This window comes from Cardiocondyla obscurior, linkage group LG04 (assembly GCF_019399895.1).
Source record: "Cardiocondyla obscurior isolate alpha-2009 linkage group LG04, Cobs3.1, whole genome shotgun sequence".
Taxonomy (NCBI): domain Eukaryota; kingdom Metazoa; phylum Arthropoda; class Insecta; order Hymenoptera; family Formicidae; genus Cardiocondyla; species Cardiocondyla obscurior.
The window spans coordinates 10385672-10405924 of NC_091867.1; the positions used below are offsets into that span (position 1 = coordinate 10385672).

General features: G+C 45.6%; 1 protein-coding gene across 3 annotated transcripts in view; it reads left to right on the forward strand.

Moving 5' to 3' along the window:
• Tna (Zinc finger MIZ domain-containing protein tonalli) overlaps positions 1-20253 on the forward strand; it is a 58424-nt gene that overhangs the window by 13369 nt on the left and 24802 nt on the right. The window contains exon 1 of one of the 3 annotated variants that reach the window (XM_070655255.1): positions 13351-13909. The exons of the other annotated variants lie outside the window; for them this stretch is intronic. The gene's annotated coding sequence lies outside the window, so the exon portion shown is untranslated. Of the gene's footprint in view, positions 1-13350; positions 13910-20253 lie in introns of those variants that run through there. 3 annotated transcript variants of the gene reach the window in all.

A 20253-nucleotide genomic window follows, 5' to 3' on the forward strand; every position in this document is an offset into this window, starting at 1 on the left:
GAAAATATCCGGATAGCAACGATTTCGTAGTTACGAGATAACGAGAACCCCACAGTTTATCGCTCCGACGCGTGACGTTTGTCTTATAATTAGAACGTTGTACATACATTACAATATTCCGGCGGAGTTATATTTTTTTTTCTGACGCAAACGCGCCCGACTTATACGTAAGAACGTTTTACGCGGTTTTTATCCTGTTATCCCGTATTGTACAAAAATGACGAAACATTTTTTTTTCTTTTTTTTTTTTTTTCCCCTCTAAAAAGCAAAAGCATGTCACCGCAGATATATACGACAAAAGGATTGTAGGATCTCATTTCAAGTTTTCAATCCAATAAACGTGCGAATGTGAGAGATCAATCTTTTATTTTATTTTTTTTTATTTTTTTATTATTTTTTTAAATAAATTTTTTACGAGCTTCGATATGAAAAACGGTAGACGAACCTAGGCCGCTTTGCCGTCGTTCTCAATGCAATTAATTCGACAAGACGAAACACGGCGCGGTACCGCAAAACGCACGTCGCTCGGACATCGTCCGATGGACTTGTACCGTATCGGTATAATTGACTGCGTACGTTAATCGCACCGTCACGGAACAATACCGGCGAGCCGTTTCCACGCAGTTCGCGGGCCGGGGATTATTCCTCGAGCATTACGAGGCGAATCGGCACCGGGAAGGGAAAAAGAAACCGGAGCGAAGTCGAAGCGGAGCCAAACTAACAAGGTGGAATGTACGCGCGCGCACAGCGGATGACGCGGGTCACCGTTTTCTTTGCGGTACTGCGAGTAGAAAGGTGGACGCCGCGGCCTTATTTTACAGTGTCGTGCTTCTTCACGGTCACTTGCGATTGTGCGAGCGACCGGCACCCGCAAATGCGCGACGTCCACCAGTCGGTTGAAGATTCCGTCTCTCAACGAGCCGTGACAAGGCGCTGAAATTTTTCGAAAACCCTGTTGAGAAATGTTGCCCTCGATATACCCCAACGGAGAGGTTTTTTTTAATTCAAATTTTGATATTTTGGATATTAAAAGAAACACGTCCCTCTTTTTTTTTATTTTTTTATTCAAATATAAATACATTTATATAAATTTCATATATGTGATTTAATAGAAATTGTATGCAATATAATATTCTATTACAATATTGTGTCTTGGGCAGTCAGATAATTAATTACGATATACAAAAAAATAAAAAACTTGATCTTTATAGACGTATTGTGACGACAAAAATTTTACGGAATACGTCGCTAGGAACGTTCGACAAAAACTAGTCTGAAATTGGTGTAAATTTTCATACATTGCCGTGCTCGAAGGTCTGCGCGTCTCTTGACGGTTTCTCAAGATCAGCTTTCTTACCCCAACAGCTTCCCTTCACATTGTCTCGCCCTCCGACTCTTCATTCGCCCACTCCTTCACTTCCCCTCGTTCTCAACCCTCCTACGATTTCTCTTCGATTCCCAGCAGTGGGAGTAGATTCCAGAACGAGCTCCTTCTCCTTTCTCCTTCCATCCTTTAGAATTTCCCCGGCCGATGTTCCTAACCTCGAGATCCCGAAGCCTACCACCCCCATTACAGTCGACTTGTAAAAGGTTTCCCTCTTTCCATTTCGTATCTCGTATCGTTCTCTTTCACCTGCCCTTCCCTCTAGTCTTTTCCATACTTTTCTTTGTTCTACTTTTGCTTTATCTTTAAAATAGCATTATTTTTATTCTTTTATTCTTTTCTTTTCTTTTCTTTTCTTTTTATATTTTTTTTTATTTCTTTTTTTTTTTTTCAAGCAAACATAAAAATTATATTATTAAGATTCTTTTATTTCTGTTTCTTTTTTTTGTTTTCAATCAATATACTCGAAATTCGGCATGGTCGATTATTTCTTATCTTCTGCCTTTGTTTGCCTCGGTAGCATTCATCTTCTTTTCTCTCTGACCGAATTATTTTTCTCTCAGTCGGAAAAGTAACGTGCTACCAACCTTTTCTCCGATGTGCTCTTCCATACTACGAAGAAATATACTCACTTTTTATGTTCCTTTGGTCTTTACCTGTTCTTCTCATCGTAGTTTAGAAGCTTTCTCTTTTTCTTTTTTTTTTCTTTTGTTTTTTTTTTTTCTTTAACATTCTTTTCTTTTTTTCTTTTAAAATGAATGTAGATGTATTTTTTTATTTGCTAGTATTAATGAAACAAAACGTATTCCAATTTTTTTGTCTTTGTTAAGATTTCTAAAATACAAATTTTCCTTTCTACGGCCAAATGCGCAAACAATTTCGGTTCATTTAGATTAAAAAAAAAAGACACGGTTATTAGATATTTGTATTACATTATTGTCGGTCAGAACTCCAATTTCTACAAGGACAGAATCGCTGCTGAATTTTCGTCCGTCTTGTCCCTCTCTCGCGGCGCCTTTGCCGCAACCGTAGCCTGTTGAGTCGAAAGGACAGTTTGTAAATATGCGAGGAGGTTTCGAAAAGGCGAAAGAGATTAGTTCCTCTTCTAAATAGTCTTTGACAAACATAAGCCTATTTTGTACGCAGTTAAAATAATAGGGATATCCATCGCAACGGGCCCAAGCCGTCGACCGCGCCGGTCGGCCTCGCGCCGAGTTCCAGCCGTGCGAATTAAATTAATTCGCCAAAGCTAACATTTGCGGAAAAATTCTCCCGATCGCGAAGTGGCCGTTAAAACGAGCGGGCCCGAGTTAGCGTGACGCAAAATTGATGCGCGATTGCGCGATGTAGAATAAACGTTCGCGATTTCGTACTTGCGAGCTTGCCGCAGTACGATAGCCACGCAACTGTGCAAACACTCCAGCGCAGACATTATTATCTATGTGCCATCCGTAACTCATATGGTAATCAGAGTGTGTTAAGCACTAAATTATCTGCATTAGCGGGGTACTATCGATTTGCGCTGCGCACAGAACAATCTGATACGGACAGACTTTACGCATCGAGAGAGAGAGAGAGAGAGAGAGGAAGAGGGAGGGTTAAATGGGTGAAAAGAACAGCTTGTACGTTTTCATTAAAGGCGTCTGCCAAATTTATTTACTAGGATCGAGTTTTGAAATACAAAAAAAAAAAGATAACTTAATTGCGCATCACATTTTGCTGACTAGTGTCAATGATCAAAGATCACCGGCTTCTTCCTTGTTTCATAAATAGACACGGCTGCTTTTACGACGCAGATCGAAATAATCAGTGACTATGATCGGTTAAAATTATACTTCTCGCTCTCATTGACTTTTTTTTATTTTTTTATTTTTTTCAAGAAACAGCTGAAAAGCGAGGAGGCACGGTTTCAGCCGATCGCCGCGGTCGCAGATCCGCCGGTATCGGCCAGCGAGCATAAAGGAATTCTTCCTCCGTCGTTGTGAAGTTTATCGGTGAACGCACCTCGGTAGTATCCGTTGCTCATTGGCACAATAATTCCCAGACGTTTCTCAATATCCCTTTCGATCAACATCCCGGCAATCGCCGGGCGATCGGGAACGGCCACGCGCGGCCGCACGTGTAACGGCGATATTTCATAATCCGTCGCGTTTCCTACTTTGTGTTTTACCTCGCGCCCGAATAATAATTAGCCGGCACGATTGCTCAAACGCCGATCGCGCGTTCGACGTTTCCTCGCGAGGGGTAGGAGGGAGGGGAGCCCCGTCTTCCGAAAACGTGCCGTGATCGCCGCGGCTGTCAACGTGGACAATTTATAGCGGTACGGGGTATCACCTTGCGCATCGTGTGTGGTCTTGAACACGCGAGTTTGCCATACCGGATAAAACGGCCCCGGTGCTTTGCATCGGGATCGTCAGCCACGAAGCCCGCGAGCGGAGGCGGGAACGGAAATATATATCGGCTGCGCGCGAATTAAATCACCGAGTTCTCCTCGCGAATATAAAAACGACGGTAAATGAGATTAAAGCTGCCTGCCGACGAAAACTGTCCCGAGCGAAGGAAACGTAACGCGCGTCGAGTTGGAAAACGTAGTAATGTTGAGGCGTTGGCTCTTCGAAAGTGTCGTCGTTGCATCGGCCAGGCGGCTTTCAACTATTCCGCTTTTATGGTCCCGACCCTTCCCGAAGGAAACCTTGCTTTTTCTTCGGTTATTTTCGAGACTTCGTTATTGTACGGACGGTTATCAGCGAGTTCGAGATTATTTCCTGTATTTTTTTCGATTATTCCTATATAATAATGATCCCCGTGCGTATTCCAGCGATCGTTTGATGCATACAAAATTGCAGGAGCTCGAGAAGCGATTAATCAGAACTTTCTTCATCGCGAGACGCACATCGGAGTTCACGACTGTTTTCTTTAGAAAAATAGTTGCCTAGAAAAAAAAAAAAAATTAAATTAAAGGATTAATAAAAGTTAACGTATTTTTGAGTAAAATTTACGCGATAAAGCTGACCAAAGTACGAATAATTTGAGTTAAAAATAAATAGGAATCTATGCTCTTGTCGGCTGTACGTGACTTATCAAATAAAAATTTATATAAAAAAAAATCTTTAAAATATACTTTGTACTTTTTCCTCGCTGTATGCGCACGCGATAAAAGAACATTTGTTCAACAGTCTTTTTTTTTAATTTTTTAAACAGGTTTAAATTGCGGACATTTCGAAATGACTTCCTCTCTCGATCTCTCTCTCGTTATAAAGCCGGTATCAAAATGTCACGAATAATATGACAAAAGCGACGTAGCATCTTTTTTCCCCAGCGTAAATGCGACTCGTGATTGTTCGACCAGCTGATTTGAATCTTCTAATACGTTAATCGTCTCGGTCTATCGAGATTGCAGATAGAGTTTCATCATCGTGCGCTATTGCTTATGGCGCGAGACCTTAAATGGTCCTTCGCAGCGGCAATTTGATACGCGAGGCTCGTTACACCGGTACACATTTTCTTTAGTTTTCCTGCGTCCATAAAAGAAACGCCGGTTTCTCCCGGAGGCCATTTTTAGTCTCTGGTAAAACGCATATAAAATAATACCACTTTCGATCTTCGCATGTTATATATGTGGCTTGAACTTTCAGGTATCGAGAACGTACATGCTTTCCGAATTATTTTTAAAAGCCTTTGTTGAAACAAGTAAAATTCCTTGTGGACGATTAATAGCATTCGAGCGCCTTTGTTGTATTCCATAAAAATCTTTTGTACTAACAATGAACGGTCTCGTTATTCGTCTATTGATGAGACTTTATTCATCTATGCACATTCAAACTTTGTAAGAATAATTTATAAAGATAAGATACGCTTTCAGTTTTTATTTATAGTACGCTGAAAAGTAGATATGGCGACGGCAGCTAGCGAACGATACTTTAGCGTCGAGTGCGTCGAGTTTCGCATGTAGTACCACATGTATGTACCGCGCCGGCCGGATTGCCGATGACTGATTTCTGCCCGTTTTCTCATCCCCTGAATAAATTAAGAACCCCCCCAAAAAAATAAGGAAAAGGAAAAGAAAGGAAAATTAATATGCCACATTTTAATTTCACTTTTTATTTTATTTTCGAAGTAGAACACCGATGAAAAGCTAAAGAAAAGAACGATTTACGCGTATGTGATTTTCGTTGCTTGCATTAGAACGCAAGGTCGCGAAAGCTCGGAACCGCAAATGATAGCAGACAACGCTCGCGTATTTTCCTATTGCGCTCTGATAAGCGTCCGCGCATAAACGTACCTGCAAACTCAATTTGCAACAAATGTTATCGCGGCTTTATAATGCTAATCGCTCGGCCGGCGTGCATCACGTGACGCCGATTTGCACAGGTACGCAACACGTACGCGAATCGTTTCGCCGTTTCCCGGCGTCGTTTCGATAGTGCCGAACATTCATAAAGATAACATTAACTACTATTAGGCGATAATTACGTAACGGTCAAGGTGACGGAAATATAAATCTCACGACGCTTACGAGATTTTTTTTTTTCCATTTTGCCTTGCGGCTAATGCTAAAACTAACGAAACCTCGCACTTTTTTTTGTTTGACAAATCATTTTCTTTTACCACTTATTATATTTTTTTTTATCGCGCCTTCAGTGATTAACTTCAATCAAATAAATTTTTATGTATGTCTAATATAGAGGCATAATTTTGTTAAATATTCCGCGCACGTAGAGTCGTGGTATTTATATCGACGGTTAAAAAGAGAATTAAAAAAAAAGGGAGAGAAAAAAAAAAGAACTGTAGTCTGTCTGAAAGTATAAGAGGAGCAAAGGTCAAAGTTATTAAAATTACCTTCGGTTGAAAATACGAAGAACTTACTTGTTTTACGATTGAGTTTAACTGTCGCATATAACTGGATACATTTATATGGTGACGTTACCCGCGTATCGTAACGAATTGTTTTTTGCGTCTTTACTCAATCTCGCTTGACAATTTTATATGTCTTGTTGATTAGAAACGCGCGACTGACGTATTACATAAATCTTTGAGGAAATAAATTGGCAGACCCGTACGCCGTACGTCGTTTCTCCTGAATTTTTTTTTCTTCTCTGTTTTTTTTTTTTCCGTTAACAATAAATGTTTTAAGAAGTATAAATCAGGAATTAATATATGTAATGCGTATGAATACATATTAAAGCAAGTGTCGCGGTATTATATTAAACTTTTAAGGCGCTTGATATAAAACTCGCCAAACCACATAGGATTTATTTCAATAACAGGAAGTGGCGTATTATTTTCTTTTTCGTGGTTAGATAAAAATAAACGGATAAACATATTGTTTTATGCAACGTCGGTCGAATTACGCGAAAATTAGATTCTCTGTCTCGCAACGCTTTCTCGTCGAAATATCAATGTTTCGTTGATGCACAGTTATAAATGACTAATTAAATTATATTTCTGTAACATTAATAATTTCTTACCGTTTTTATTAACGGGAAGACAAATAACGCAAAACTAAATTAAAAAAAATCCAAAGGGAACGAACATAAGTTTAAAGTTTGTTAAGGATGTAATTTAAAAAGGTTTTATCTCCTTCCGCTTTGGGCAATTAATCCGTGTCCTTTAGATTATCGGGTACCGCGGCAGAAGCGTTCGCGGTTAACCCGCCTTCCAGCCTTCGAAGGACACGCACGCACGCGCATGCCGATGCACGATAGGGATATGCATCTTTGGTCAACGGGTGATAGCTGCGTTGCGTTTCTCCTCGAGGTGCAGCGGTATATGGAAAGGCGAAGGTGCGTGACAACGTGACAATTCGCGGTGTCACCTCGCGGCGATTACAACGTGTCGTAGGTTTACCTGAGTCTCGAAACATATGCACGTGGCTCGTCTTCCTCGAGAAGTTGAACTCGATTACTGATAATATCGTGCACTCTGAAAATTCAGTGTGCTTAAATTTTTTTTCTTTTTCTTTTTTTTTTTTTTCTTTTGCGCAAAGATAACTGTCTACGAAATATAATAAAAATTCCGGAAGTCGGTAGGTCCGTTCTTCAAACACGTAGACCTTTACGATGACGTTCAGCCGCGTGTTGGTGGGTACGAATCGAGAGGTAACGAAGAAATTTCGTCGCGACGAAGGACCTTGCGCTTTCTTAAGTCGGTGGAGTCTGGTAAATCACGGGGAAATCAAGGGCACACGTTCGAGTCGGCGTGTTCTAAGAATTCACCGGCACGTTCAAAGTCTTCGCTGATAACCGCCCGTACAATAACGAAGTCTCGGAAATAGCCGAAGAAAAAGAAAGGTTTCTTTCGGGAAGCAAGGAAAAAAAAAAAAAAAAAAAATACTGCACTCAAAGACCTCGATCTTTACCTGAGTCTCGAAACACATGCACATGTTGAGTTTGTCTTTCTTGAGAAGTTGAACTCAATTAATGACAATACCGAGCACTCTGAAAACTCGGCGTGCCTAAATTTTTTTTTCTTCTTTCTTTCTTTATCTTTTGCGCAAGGACAACTGTTTACGAAATATAATAAAAATTCCGGAAGTCGGGTAGGCCTAGAAAAGTAGAAAGGTCTCTTTAGGAGGCGGGGGAGAAACATTGCAGGGGATGATGACGCCTCTTTCTACCTGGACTCTCGAACAGGTACATCTATCGAATTTATTTTCTCAAATTCCGGAACTTTGATTAATTATCGGTAGCGTCGGGCACGCTTTCTCGAAACCACGCGATACGATAGGAGATGCGACACGCATCGCGTGTCACAAATACCGTGGAAAAAGGGAGGGAGGGCCGTTTGTGTCGGCGCTGATAAACTTTAATTTTAATCGAACTCGCTTTCCGTCCCGTTTCAGTTCTCGGGGCGTGAAAAAGATAGAGCCGGGAAACCAAGAGCAAGTAGTACGAAAGGGAAAGAAATTTAATTATCGTATACGTTATCATGTATATTTGGATCGTACCCTATTTTGCGTTATCGACGCGGATCTATTTTCCTCGATTCAAGCTTTCCGTACGCTTTCCGTAAAGCGAAGCAGCTTGACTTCGAGCAGTGTTAAATAGCTGCAGGTAATAATGCGATAAAATGGTCAAGATATTGACATCTGTCGATGTCCCGTGGTTACGCCATTGGTCACCTCGTTGTTCTTCCGAGACCTCGCGCGTGCGTTTCGGCCGAGAGTGAGGAAGATCGGTCTGGCGTTCCTCTCCCTTTCTCCCTTTTTCCACAGGCGGGTAGAAAAGTAAGAGCGAGAGACACGAAGGGACCCGGGCGTTTCGTGTAACGGCGCGTAGGAGAGAGAAGGAAAGCGAGAGAGAAGATAATGACTCGCAGGCATGGATTTAGGCGTGGGACGGAGAAGTGGATGGTAAGGACGAGGGCCCTTTCGCTCTCGAGCGCGCGGCGCTTCGAATCGCAGGGGCTGTGTTTGCTTGTAATGGAAAATTTCTGGCCTTTGAATGGGCGCTTCGACGGAAAGGGGCTGTGCGCGAGGACAGTGTGTCTCTCGGTCAATCCTCGGATCGGTAATCTAGAATATCTTTTTCCCTTTCAAGGAATATATATTTTTTTTCCCCCTTTTTTTCTTCTTTTTTTTTATATTTTTTTTCTTTTTTTTTTTTGGGAGTCGCGTTCTCTTAAAATACTTATTTGTACAAACTAAATAAGCTTAACGCGCCTCTACGCGATCGTACGTTCTAATTATTATTCCTACCGCGTTTTCGGAACTTGACGCTGGATATCTCTGGAATATCGCTAGAATCTCAATGGCGTTGATATTTTTTGGACAACATCCGGCGATATCCGTCGACGCGCGGCGCCAACGGATATCGATACTTCTTTCCTTGAGCGATTGTTTTCAGTTATGAATCCATCATCGACGATCGCCCGGTGATTCACGCTTAAAACGTTCGCTGCGCGTCCCCCTGCTCCCTCTTTCTCGTTCGTCGTAGTTGATTTTATAAAAGTGTACGTTGTATTTTTTTTTTTTAATTCGCGGCGAAGCAATGTTGCGCCTTCAGCTCGCGCGAGGCTGGAGGAGACGGCTCATCCGCGAGAGAGATGAGCGTGATTGTCTGCTGGTGCGTAACTCGCACACGCGCCGCTCTAAACATCCGTAACGCGTAACGAGGTCTTCGAGCGGCGTATTCTCTCTCGTATTCATCGACGAACGGCTCGAAACGTAACCACAGCGTTGTCAGACCTAAGTCTTCTGTCCCGCGCGTAGGGGCGAGCTTTCGTTCAACCTTGAACATAATTCTCGTGAATCCCAAAGTGTAGGGGTCCCGGAACATGGCCCGAGGCGGTCTTTCCTTTCTTAAATATTTCCTATTCAAATTTACAGCCATTTCGCTACTGCATCAGTTCCGAAATATTTGCCTTCTTTTCTCGATACAACATCGGACGTAATCAAAGCCGCGTCGACGCTTCTTACTTATGATTTTTATGACTTTAAGTGGGTAAAAAAAAAAAAAAAATAATTTTCCGAAGATTCTCCCCTTTTTTTTTTAATTTAGAGATCGATTAGAGCTGTCGGAAAGAAACTTAAAGAGAATAAATGTCACAGAAGGAAATTTTATTTTTTTTTTTTAACTCTATTTGTCCTCGACTTCGCGAGCTCGTTTCTCATGAGCGTAATCAAGCGTTCTCGCTTAATAGACGCGCACGCGCGCAGCGTGCACGGCCTAAACGTGAAATCCCGTTTCGACGTTCCCGATCTACGTCTGCTGGACCGGCCAAGAAGGAGAAAGAAAGAGGGCTAAGAGAGGATGCCTTGGGAATATATTAACGGAACGTGCGTGCTCGCCCGTACACGCGGTACATTTTTCTCACTATACGTCAGACGGTATAAATCTGGAATACTTATTTGTCTCGTCCGCGGGTTTTTTTTTGTCCGTTTCAGGAAAAGTCCCGCGTGTCTGTCGCGAGCGGTGTCGATTCGCCGGTTAAAATTAATGATTCTGCAATTGAACGACATATACTAACGTCTCTATGCATCGCGACGCTTTCTGCAAAATTGCTTTTTGCCGTCCGCAGTATTGCAGTTTTTTTTTTAATTTTTTTTATTCTTTTTTTTATTTTATATTTTATTCAATGATCTGAAAGCAGAATGTATAACGAAAAAAAAAAAAATCATCGCTGCAGTTTGAAAAATATTACGTTACGTTGAAATTGATATAAAAAAATCGATTCAATTGCCGCAATTTCGAAATGAAAATAATGTTAAATGTTTTAAAGGTTGTCTTCTCTAAATCGGAATTTTTTTTTTCATCTTTTTCTTTTTCTAATCATTTTTCACGTTTCTCTAATACGTTTCGTCTTTCCGTCCGATGCCAGACGCGATATTTTAGAAAGTCGTACGTTCGGTGTATTCATTTTTTTTAAATACAAAATACAAAATGCATCCTACATGACGAACGTGCAGATACCAGACAACGTATGCGAACAGACGTTAGAGAAAATGCCGAATTACGCGAGTCACGAAAATTTAATTAAAAAAAAAGAGACAGAAAAATCGTACGAAATTATTATTTGCGGAGCGTTGTCGAGAGGCTGTTGTTAGGTACAGACGCGATTCGGTAGCCGAGGGCAAATTACGCCGAGCAGCTTCCCTCGCGTCTCGACGTCGTCTGCGACGCGCGAGAGGCCTGTTTCTACTCGAGACGACGAACCCGCATCTACATGCCGTACGGGCGACGTGTCATCGGGAGACGTATCGAACACAGGCCACGCATACCTGCCGGCGCATAAGTTCTCGGGGCCGGCACACGTAGAAACGCGTTGCACGCGGCCGGGGGGGGGAGGGGGGTTTTCGGGTAGGGATCCGTGTCCCGGTAGCGACGACGACACGCAGGCCGCGCGCGGGAGCGAGCGGACCGACACAACGGAAGACGGAGGACGAGCGCCGTGAGGCGCTCGCAGAAAGAGCAGGCGGCGGATGAAGGAGGACGAACGGCTTGGGGCGATCGGGGGAGAAGGGGAGGGGAAGGACGCGCGACAAAGACGGCGACGGACGCCGCTTGGGTTCCCTCGGATCGAGGCTGAGAGAGGAGGACGACGGCGCGGCGACGCGCTGGATGAGAGGACCGGCAGAGCGAAGGGCGAGAGGGGAAACGGACCTTTCTCTCTGTCGTTGTGGCTCCACCCACACGGCACCATAACCTCTACCGTCTACTATTACTATTACTACCTACTACCACCATCTCACCCCGCCGTCGCGGAGGCGCGCAATCTGGCAACAGTGGCTCGCTATAACCGATATTGTGGCCGTGGATTGAATGGAGGGGAAACTAGAGCTCGGGTCACACACGTTTGACGCGTACACGTACACGCGCGTACGTACGTGCGTCGCCCCACCGGCAGACGAAACGGGGCACCCCTCGCCGCCTCGTACGGAGAAGAGCGAACCCCACGGCATCCAACCCTTGCGCGTCCCGCTCCGTCTCGTTCGCTCCGACGCTCGTCCACCCTTGCAGCGCGTTGCGCTTTATCGCGCCCTCCCCTCGGCTCGGCACAGCCGGGTCTCCCTTCCCTCCACCGGATCACGCTTTCCTTCCACCAGATGGCGGCCGAGCGCGTCATCGGGCTCCCCCTTTACCTCTGCACGCGCTCGTGTGCGCGCGCTCTAGTGTCAAGCGTCTACTACCACACCCACGTTACCCATCGGCACACGAGCGACGGTGTGTGCCCGTACCGCCGTCCACTCTACCTTCGACAAGGAGTTCACCCACCCAACGGGAGAGAGAAATCGGTGTATACGTGTCACGCGTACACGCGCTTGTCCGGCGTGTATATGTAGGAGACGGCGAGCGACGCGGAACAAGGACGTAAGGGCGAGCGACGAGGACGGAAGGTGTGCGCGACGACGGGAGCGAGAAGGTGACGCGCGCCGGAGGAACGGAGAAGTAGAGAAAGAGAGAGAGCGAGCGAGTGAGTAGGAACGACGCCGTCGGGGCACCAACAGCCTCTCACTAGACAGTATTACTTTCAACCGTTTAGCGCGGGGCCAATGCTACTACCCGCCGCGCGGAGCAGTCAGTCAGCCGAGTTGTCGGAATCAGCCGTCCGCGAATACCGAAGGAGAAGAACGACGCTCTCTCATCTTTTCTTTTTTTTTTCTTTTCTTTCTTTTTTTTCCCCTCCCTTCCTAAGTCTCTCTTTCTCCTTTTTTCTTCCGCGCATTTTTCCCCTCGGCTCTTTCGCGTCCGCAACGAAAGTATCTCGGATCGAGATCGAGAGACCGTGATTCTCCGGCGCTAACTTCAGGACGAAGCCAGGGCCGCCATTCGTCGAATCGTGTCCCAGGAGCACGCGGTGCAGCACCGCCGACGCTACGCGCCGTGACAGACTGAGGCGCGCGACCGCCGCGGCCGGTGGATATAAATAAAGTTTTCCGCGGACGGGAATCTCTCGCACGCGCGCAGAGAGAAAGAAAGAGGCGAGACGAACGCGCGCCGCGACGGCGGCGGGTCGGCAAGGAGAAGGAGGAGGCGCAGCGGCAGCGGCGTCAACATCAGGCGGCAACACCACCGGAGGGGGGTAGAGGGAGAAGGCGGAAGAGGGAGACGGAGGAGCGCCGGCGAGTGGCGTGCGACCGTTTCGTGTGTTTCTCGGTTCGAATATTTCCAGCGGGCGGAGAGAGATCGTTCGTACGGCGAGGTAGAAGCCGGAGAGTCTCCGTGACTCCGTGCGAGGGAACGAGTACGCGCGCGAAGCCACGCTGCTGCCGGAAAAGCGACAACGCGATCTCCGAGGGATAACGACGTCGTCGGAGTGGCCGTGCTTCTCGCAAGGACTCGACGACGGGCCGGTATATCGCTGCCGAGAAGCGGAGGAGTCTTATCCCTTCTCTCTCGCTCGACGCGGACGAAAGGGAGAAGAGGGCAATAGGGTGGGTGGACTGACTGGGTGCGGGCAGGAGGGGAAGTGGCGGCGCATCGCATTCGAGTCGCACGCGCGTGGAACACTCCACCGACCGGTTATCGCCTTCGGTTCAGTTGGCTCGTGGCTCGTGCGGAGCGTGGTCGTCGTGCAATCTGTGTGCTCTTTTGGCCCGCGCGCGTTCCCCGTGTTCGCCGTCGTCGTCGTCGTCGTCTGCCCGTCGTCGTCGCCGTGTCGCCGCGTCGTCGTCCACGTCGCTTTTTCCCCGTCGCGTCGCGCCGTAATGTGCCTATGACGAGGTGATGAGCGGCCGCCGTCGCAGCGTCGGGCGTTCTTAGTGACAGTGCTCGTCGTCCTGCATGCGTGATGGACGATGACGATTTACGAGGCGAACAGCACCGTGGTGGTCGCTCGTAACCGCGCGATGGAAAACAGTGTGCCCTTCTGTGTTATGATCTAGTGCATCTTACCAACGTGTCACCTACACCGCGCATAATCATTTATGCGTCACACGGCCGCGTATACTTGCACCAACGTGTGCGTAAACGAATCCGCGTCCTATGCCCGCGCGACGATCACTCTTGGATTACGCCACGTCGCTAAGGAGCTACCCCAGCGGTCGTCTCTAATCAAGGATAATGCGACATTGCGGTCGTCACAGAGGTGAGTCCCTCCATCTCTCTTTCTCTTTCTCGTATGCGCTTTTCTACCTTCCAATCCGAAGACGTGCGCGCGCCCGCCGCTGCATCGCTCGCGCCAAGTGCATTAAATGTTAACGGTCCGCAGTGACTTCGAATCCGCGCGCCTCTTTTTCCCGTTCGTTCCGTCCGCAACACGCGGGCCGTTCGGCCTTTCTAATGGACCGCGAACGGCGAGATTCACGTCTCCGTGCCCACCTGACAGCGTCGGCCGCCTGGCTTCGGATCGCGTTCTCGCAAAAGGTTCCATTCATAACGGCGTCCCCGACGATCGTCCCCGCGAAAACTTTCCAGACTTGTTGCCGAGCTTTAGTCTAACCGCGCGAGACGCGTCTCTCTCCTCTTCGCGGTAGTTAGACTTGCGACAGTGTAGTTTAACTTGCGCGAGAGCATTCCTCTCCGTTCGTCGCGTACTGTCACCCTCGTCTACTTCGCGCGAAGGTGTGGGGACGATTTATTTCCCGTGCGGAACGCCGACCGTTCGAATCTTCGCCGAGAATCGAAAATCGAACGCTCGGAACCCATCTCCTTCGGTATTTTTGTCGCTTTTATGACTGGCTGTCGCGGAAATTGAATTTTTTTTTTTCCAGTGAATATCAACGCTTTGTCCGCGTATATCAAAAGCGATATTTTTTTTTTTCGTTCTTTTTTTTTTAATATAGCGAGGTTTGGATCCTAGAATTGCACGCACTTTAGAGAAAAAAAAGAAAGAAAAAAAAAAGATAGAAGAAAAAAAAGAACGAAAAAAAAAAAAAAAAAAATCGTGCGTTAAATATCGCGTTTCTCGAGGTCCTGCAGTCTCGTGGTAGCGAACTGTTGCCGAGCCGTGTGGTAGAAACGGTAGCCAATAGTAGCGGCGGTGCGGTAGTCGTTAATTATTTATCGTTGCTCACCGCGGAGTCCTTTCCTCGCGAAGGGCAACTTCTGACACACGACATCGACGCGAAATCCCGCTGTCGATCTCGGATATATCGACCGCCCGGGAAAACGCCCGCGATCTCCCCGTTCCCTTCCCCCCTTCTCTCTCTCTCTCTTGTTTCTCGTCCTCGGTCGTTTTATTGCATTGCGGCGCTGGATATTCCGACCGGCACGGCGCGAGGCGCTTTCACAACCAGGCGATTGTTCTTAAAGACGTGTCATCCCCGTCCCGCTCGCGCCGTTCGTGGCGCGATTAGAGTCGAACCAGCGACACACACGCGAGAATGAGGAATGACGGGGGGCCTCTGGGAGGAGAAACGCCGGTCGGGTGGAGGAGAAGGCGGTATTTAGAGGCGATCATCCGTTCGCAGACGCGTGCGCCGACGAGAGAAGCGGAAAGTCACGTCCGCCGTAATCTTCGACGGGTCGCGCTCTCTCTTTCTCTCCTTTTCTCTCTCTTTCTCTCTCTCTGTAGGTCATAACGCGCTTACGAGTTCAGGTATTAACATCTTTCGACCGGGACTCCCGTCCTGGTTACGTTGCTCGAATTGCACCTTGCGAATTCCCGAATACCACCTGTGGTCGTCCTTTCGTGGCTGTTATCCGCGAGACTTCGTGAAACGCTAGGATAGAGTACAGCGACGTGAAAAAAAGGCGCCGATAGATGTCGAGGCGAATTAAAAACGACGTCGAACAATGCTAGCTTTCTGGAAATAACACACGATAGAAGTAAATTAACAAAATCGGATAGACACTTGGATGGTATCCAAGTATTGTTTACAACTTCGCTCGCAGCTCGACATTTTATAATCGTCGATGATACCGTTTGGTAATAGTCTTTTTTTTTTCCTTTTTTTTCTTTTTTTTTATAGCTTATTATGCAATTTAATATAAATCTTCGTTAAGTAATACATTGTAAAAATTGTAAAAATTATTTCGAAATAATCAGATTGCTCGATCACACGGAGCGTTATGAATTGAACCTCGGGCGATTAAAAGGAATAAAACTCGTAAAACTCGCACAATTATGCGGCTTTGCCTGTCGTTCAACCGCGGATATTGGAACGTAAATTAACGCCAGCGTTAGGAATTTTTTTCGGGCCTCGCGAAAACAAAAACGCTGCAAACACGTATATGCGTGCGTATAACAGAGTCACGCGTTTGTTTACCGAGTCTCGCATCCTCGCGCGGCACGTACGCTTTTATCGATAAGCAGCTACGTTACTCGAACACCGTCTCGTAATCTCCGACGAGCGACCTTAATTATTCGCTCGCTGGGGAACATCTGACTTATTTCTGTTTCGCCGACACGAATCGAATATCGGTCTCTTAACGTCGACTCTTCTCGCGTATAAAATTTGGCCTCGGTTAAAACGTTCGTTTCGGCTTTACATCGATAAATATACGTCCGCGACGCGAACGATTTTTACTTTGTTCGAAAAAAAAAAAGAAAATTTAATTTTTACTTAAAAAAAAAAAATATATACAACACTCAAAACGCCCGAAAATAATTTTAACCGCTTAATTTTTTATTAATTACCGAGGAGAGAGAGAAAAAAATCGTTTATTCATTGTCAAATGGATATCTCACCTGCGACGCGAATGACATCTCCATTTATAACTTTCCTTCTTCCGCGCACTCATATTTCGTTTCGCGAATTTATCAGTCGATCGCGTGACTTTGGGTACGGCTTCGTCAAAGGAAAAGGTTTCATATCTCTTTCAGCGATAATCACCACGACATTGTCACCCGTTATCGGTCGGCGTGAAACTGTGCGAGCGTGAGTGAAAACTCGACTTGCCGAACGTAAGAGATTCTATAAGCAGTTAAAAAAAATAAAATAAAATAAAATAAAAAAATTAATATCACTTGCGATATTATTTCGAAATCGTTTCATTATACGGTGCAATTAACAACGCGTGTTAAACCTTTTTATTTAGCGAACGTCTTTCGCGAAAATTGGTCGTTCGACAGATGTCGAAGATGACAAAAATAAGAAAATAAAAAAAAATAAAAAAACTATCGTTTCAAAATCACAATTAGACATGTAACGTCGCAGGAAGAAAGCCACGCGAACTCGGCGTATCGAAACCGGATTAAAATTATTCGCGGACGAACCTCGGGGAGGGGGGAGGGGGAGAAAAAGTGACCGTGGTTTTATCGGCTCGGAAGAGTAATTTATCGATACCCATCCGACGAAGGTATCTATACCGGCACTTAGTATCGCAAAGTGGATCGAGGCACTCGCGGCGGCGAGACCGGGCGATAATCGCGGCAATGTTAAATACGTAGTGTTCTCCGTGGCGCGCCGCTATCTAATCGTCTCTGTACGATTGACGGAGTCGTCGGCGGGCGCGGGTAAGTTTTCACGATCATCTCCCGAGGTATTTCCCCGCAACGATTTTCCGCGATCATAAACCTTCGGTATTTACGGTTCGCGGTAGCCGCTGTCAACGTAGGCGGCGGTGCGTACTTTATTCCTCGAGATTAATTAACGTAGCGAATCTCCTCGAAATATTGTTTTTCGAGAGGAGCAGTTAAGAGAGGTGTTGATGGATAGCTTTTTAATATGTGTTGTTGATAAAAGAAAAAAAAAGAAAAAAAAAAACGGGAGGAGAAAGCGCAGGAATGATAAATTGTTTTCTAAGTGCAGCGGTAATACGAGATACCGGGCGAGATAATTGAAAATATGCGTATATTAGACACGATTACGATCTCGCGAATGCTCGCGAGGCGATTTTACGCCAAAAGCGTCGACGATTGCCGGACTCGGTGAAGTAAATTAATCTTCGGCCTCGCTCACCGAATTCTTAAATTACAGCCGCGTGAAAAAAAAAAGAAAAAAATAAAGAAGAAAAAAAAAAGAAATATGAGAATGACGCGATCTCGCGGCGAGATCAAAATGCGAGCGCGTATCTGCTCGCTCGCGTGATAAAATAATCGAGTCCACAGGGCGAGCGACAATTGCTTTGAGGAGAGCCAAAACTGTGTCAGGATCCCTTGACATTTGTGTGTCGCCGCTGTTCGGCGCGGCGACCTTGCCGAGGCTCGCTCTTTTTTTTTTTTCCCTTTTTTTTCACCTCCCCTCCCGCTTTTATTATCCGTCCCACATTCGCGCGTAGGTGTTATGGCAACGCAATCGATTCGCAGTAAATTTCGATAACGACAAGATGCTGCAGCGCGCGGGCGGCCTGTTATCGAAATTAACGATCCCGGTAAAAAAAGCCCGGCTCAAAGAACGGCGCCGTTCTATCTAAATCTAATTTCCGATAATTAGAAACTAGTTGACGCAGAGGCGTTAGCGTAGGACGTGCAGGAAAAACGCGAGGTGCGCGTATTTCTTCTATTGACGATCGACGTTGGTTTATTGACGCTTTTTAATCATGCTGGTCATAAATGCTATGTCTTTACGTGCGCCTACTATTAAATCATCTTTCTGCGTAATATATACTTAGATGGCGGACGATGCGTGTTATCCGTGTTTTTCTTCTTCCTTTGACGAATTTATTCTGACGGAACGCAATTTTTTTACTCGTCGAAATCAATTGTCGAAGACACGAAAAAGCAATTGCCTTGCTCGATCTTATTATTAAACGGAATAAAAAATTTGTAGGGAAAGAAAACAGAAAAATACTTATTAAAATAATTTTATATGCGGAAAATTTTCAGGGTTTGAAAATTTTTCAGGAACTTTTTGTAATCTAAGTTTTTTTTTTTTTTTTAGTTAACGTTGTGCTCTCGACGGTACTTTTTTTTTTTATAAAAAAGCTGCGGATTCCCTGTAACAAAAAGCCATCGAGTGCAAAACGTTAACTACAAAAATTTATTACAAAAAGAATTCCTAAAAATTTTTTTACACGTGAAAACACTCTGCGCGCTAATTTAGTATCAATAAGTGCCTTTTTCATTCTCCGTTTAATAAGATCAGATATCCCTTTTCAAATCAGTCGATGACATTCGCGCGATCTAACGATAAACCCGATCCACCCGTATGACGTACGCGTCGGCCGGCCCAGCGTAATTCACGATCGCGCCTGAGAAATCCCCCTTTTCGCAGCCACCAGCCGCTTCTGCGATCGTCGGAGCTTTCACCTAAGGCTGCGGAGACGGATCTACGAGAGAACGCGGGAAGGGATATTTACCGAATGCCTGGCGCGCGTCACGAGTGCATGTAATACGCGAGAGACACAAGCGGCGAGTCGCGGGCGCGGCCCGCGCGCATTTATTGCGCGCCGCGGCGCGCCGGAGCGGTTTCGTTTTAAAAGGCACCGCCGCGGTGGCACACGCACACCAGTATCAGAAATAGGCTTGTTTAAAATAAGCGTGCCGCACACTCGACGGCGCGTACACGCCGCGAGCTACCCCAGGGACGTATCGGCGCGCGCGATTCGTACGTAATATCGCTAAGTTTCTCGCGTAAACGCCGCCGCGAGATCAGCACCTCTGTACGTAATTTATCGCCAGCCGCGGGTGTCCCGTTCTCTCCCGATCGCCGAGCTAGGCCGAGAGGGGGAAGGGGTGGGTGGGAGGGGAAGGGAGAAATTCCCTCGGAATTATCGAAGCTGCTTTAGAAATCCGATCTCGCCACTAGACTCTCTTTGATAAACCAATGACTAAGTGTACCATATTCTCCGTTCTATTAAAGCGCGTGCTCGATTGCACGGTTGAAACAATTCCCGTAATGTCGCGCAGTTACATTCCTCTCGCGTGTGATGTATTCGTTTCGCAGGCTCTATCAATAGATTCTCGTCGATTATCTTATGGCACAGGCGGTTGCGCGCGCGGGCGCGTTGGTCACTCGCATCGCGCAGGTTAATGATTTTAAATCAATGCGCGGCGACGTCGATGTGTATAAACTGTATATAAACAAATCTAGAATGCGATTGCGACGAAAAAATGCACGCGTCGATTTTTTTTTCTTTTTTTTTCCCCCTTTTTTTTGTCGCAGTTTTCCTCTCTTATGGAAGATACGTAGGTCCGCGAACGCAAACGAGAAAATTATTTCCGCGTTCGGAAAGGGACGGTGGAAGTCAAAAGTTACATATAATACGCAGTATTTGCGACAATTGACGATATATACCTCGCGTATCCAATGATTCAGAGAGAAAGAGAAGTAAAAAAAAAAAAAGAGAGGAGAGGAGGGAGAAACAATGAAGGCCGAGGGAATTGAGTCATGCACGCATAAAAAATGATACGAATTTTTTCAGCGGAAGTAAGAAATGTTTTCGAAGGATATACTTTGATCCGGGTGTAAAAGTATGTCTTTATAATTTTTTTTTTTTTTTTACGAATGATTGATAAGGAAAAAAGAATTCATATTTATTTATGCTCTCGTTTATTGAAGCAGATGTACATATTTACGATCGCCTTTACTTGTAAACTTTTCAATT